Below are 3,900 nucleotides of genomic sequence, written 5' to 3'. Positions count from 1 at the left end.
AATATAAAAGTCAAAATGACAAAACTCCTAGATGATAAATAGGGAAAAATGTGCATGGCCCGGGGTATAAAGATGACTTTTTGGATACAACACCAAAGGCACAATCCACAAAAGAAATAATTGATAAGCCGGACTTCATTAAAATAAATATTTCTGCTCTGCAAAAGGCATTGTCAAAATAATAAAAATACAAGCCATAGATTGGGAGAAAACATTTGCAAAACATGTATGTTATTAAGGACTTTTATCCAAAAGAACAAAGAATTATTAAAATTTAACAAAAAGAGACAAACAGCCTAATTTAAAAATGGGCCAAAGACCTTAAAAACACCTTACCAAAGAAGAGATACAGACAGCAAATAAGCACATGAAAATATGCTCCACATCATACACCATTGAGAAATACAAATTAAAATAAAAAAGCAGTACCATTGCACATCTATTTGAAGGCCCAAACTTCAGAACAGTGACATCACTGAATGCTGGTAAGGACGTGGAACAGTAGGAACTCTTTCATTCATTGCTGGTGGGAATGTAAAATGTACAGCCACTTTGAAACATAGTTGGACAGTTTCTTACAAAACTAAACATACCCTTATAGTATGATCCAGCAATCACACTTTTTGGTATTTACCCAAAGGAGTGGAAAACGTATGTCCACACAAAAACCTGCACACAGATGTTTATAGCAGCTTTATTCATTATTGTCCAAACTTGGAAGGAACCAAAATATTCTTTAGTAGGAGAATGGATAAATAAACTGGTACATCCAGACAATGAAATATTATTCAGCAATAAAAATATGAGTTATCAAGCCATGAAAAGACATAGAAGGAACTTAAATGCACATTACTAATTGATAGAAGCTAATTTGAAAAAGTTAATTACTGTTTGATTCCAACCATATGACATTCTAGAAAAGACAAAACTGTGGAGACAGTAAAAAGTTCAGTGGTTGCCACGGGTTAGTGGGGAAGAAGGGATGAATCGATGGAGCACAGATGATTTTTAGGGCAGTGAAACTACTCTGCATGATACTGTAATGGTGGATATATGTTTGTCCCCATTGAAAGTACACCAAGAGTGAACCGTAATGTAAACTGTGGGCTCTGAGTACTGATGTGTCCATGTAGGTTCATCCATTATAACAAATACACCATTCTAATAGGAGACACTATCAACGGTAGAGGCCATGCATGAGTGGAGGCAGGGAGTATATTGGAAATGAACTCTGCTCAGTGTTGCTCTTAAAAAACTAAAGTCTATTAAAAAAAAAAAAGATTTCTCTTTTTCTTGCCCAAGATTTATTGAATCATAATTTTTTCTATCGGGCCCTAGAATCTTCACCTTACAAGCATTCGATGATTGTGATGATCACTGTGGATTGGAAATGATAGGCCAAAATTACAACTGAAGCCAAGTGTAACCAATTAAAATTATGAAAGGTTCAAGTAAAAATTGCATGCAGAAATAGGACATCATGATGGATAATAACTTAAGGAAAATGAATGTCCAGAAATCTCATTATGCATTTTCATTTATATCTGAGTCATGTTCAATACATGTATGCCAAGTGATGTCCTTTTCAAATCACCAAGGTTATTAAAATAAAAAAGAAATGATGCTGATGCTGTTGTCCCACGGACCATACTTTGATAGCAAGGTTACACAGACTGTCAGCTCATTGAGGACAGGGTTCTTTTTGTTCCAGTAGTTTGGTATATACCTAGCACTTATGACAATTCCTGGCACGTAGTGGGTGCTCACCATGTGTTTGTTGGGTAAATAAATCTCCCCTTTCTCCAATCCGATTAAGGCCTTTGGTTTGTGTTTTCCCTAAGATCTGTGAATAGATATGATACAACTTTCTCAGCGTTTGTAACAATATACTGAGGTAGAGCTTTGTTGTTCTTTCTTTCCTTTCACTGATGCTAAGTTGCTTGAAATTAGGGTCTATATAATTTTCTACATGTTTCTCAGTACTTAGGACAGTAACCGGAACATAAAAAGCCTTTAGAAAATGTATCTTAAACAAATAAATGATTTGGCAATTAATGCTTTTTATCCCCCAAAGCTGCAATTGATCTTCCAATGACCTGTATTTCTCTAACTCTAAGAATGATCACATATTCTCAGGAGAGTGGAGGAAGAGGTGCATACTGAACAAAAAAGAAGGACACATCCTGGAGCAGAAATTCACATGCACCATCATCCTTAGATCAGACACAGAAGCTCAAACGACTTGGCAAATGAGGCAATGTCTCCACAGAAGTAGACTCAATACATCAGCAGTTATTTTCAACTGGGGTTTTTTGTCATGAAGGACAGCTGCTCTGCCAGGTCAGAATTTTTTGGCCATCTTCAAAGTCATTGTACCTTTCCAGATCTGGTACTGAATCTAGATTCTGGCAAGTCTGGGTTCTTAAAGTGGATTATGATGCCCCAAAGAGAGACTTGTATCCTGGCTGCATCCCTGATTGTTATTACCTAAAAGCCCTGGTGATATTTCTCTGAGGACAGGCACCTCTTTTGTTCCTCTTTGCATTTGACCTTAGCCTTGGGTACTGCTTCACATGCTGTCATTGCCTATGCCTACCCTGCTACCACCTCAAGTTTTTGTTATCATCACCTTACGTATATTCTAGTAGGTAAGACATAAATTAACCTGTGGCCAAAATCCAAAATCAGAAATTGAGTTATAACTGTCAAAAACAAAATAAATGAATGAATCTCTTTGGAAAAACACTTGAGTAATTAATTATGTGAAATTCTCTCTCTTCAATTACTTAAGGTTGCTTAAATTCATTACCCTTCCATGTAAAAATGGGTTTATGTTGAAAGGCTAGCTAAACCCCTTCTAGAAAAGCAGAAAGAGCCATCAGAACAACGAGATGAGTTAGCTGGCATGCAGGCCCTCCTCCCTGTCTGTTCTGTCTGAACTGCATAAACTCTCTAATCTCACACAAAGGTGGGTAGACACAGTTATTGTGTTTCCAGAAAACAAAGAAAAGGAGTAGTGATACAAATTTGAAGGTTCATTTCTGTATCCAGTGTAAGAAAATGGTCTGGAATTTTGCCTAATGAGAGGTGGACAATAGTTAGGAAATGCTCTTACTCTATCAGTTATTAGATTTTCCTATTTCATGGTTTAATACACCAGCATGGTGGAATATGGAAAGAAGTGAGAAAGTGGCCATCTACTTATAGAGGATAGATATATAGCTATGTGTAAACATAGCTATAGATAATATGTAACTATATCCATGAACACATAAATAGTCTAGGTAGTAAATACAGATATCTAGGTGTACATAGGTAGATATTTTAAATGTATCTGGGAAAAGTTTTGTAATGCTGGAATAAGACATTTTGGTGGGCAAGCAACCTGGTTGGCTCTACAAGGAAAGCTATCCTGTCTGGCTCATGTGTCCAATTATTTTGGACAACTCCTAAGAGTCTTTCATTTTGATCCCATTTTTAAGTGGAAGGGGTATGAATTTAAAAATGACTTTTGAAACATCCCTGAAATGTCTCCTTCATAGAAACCATTTTCAGGGAAGCCGAAATCAGCCTCCCCCCACTTCCCCGAGGCCCCCTGGGGGCCAGTGGGAAAGAGCCCTCTGCTCTCTGCGAGAGATGCCTCAAGAAACCATTAGGGGTGAAATCTGGGAAGTCGAGAACCCTGGACCCCTGCTCTCTATAGGACGTCCCGCTGTTCCATCTAAAAACATAATTTTCTGAGACCCTCCCAATCTCCATTTCCTACTTCCAACCGGAGTCGTGAGAAGTTAGAATTGGAAATGACCCTAGGGAATCACGCCCTCTTTCCTGGAGGAGGGAAGCACGAGTGGCAGGACCCGCCTCTCATCCGTCAGGGACTGGGATATCTCCAGGGCGCTG

Source organism: Rhinolophus sinicus, linkage group LG05 (assembly GCF_036562045.2).
Source record: "Rhinolophus sinicus isolate RSC01 linkage group LG05, ASM3656204v1, whole genome shotgun sequence".
In the NCBI taxonomy this organism is placed as follows: domain Eukaryota; kingdom Metazoa; phylum Chordata; class Mammalia; order Chiroptera; family Rhinolophidae; genus Rhinolophus; species Rhinolophus sinicus.
Note: the sequence above shows the minus strand (reverse complement) of the source record.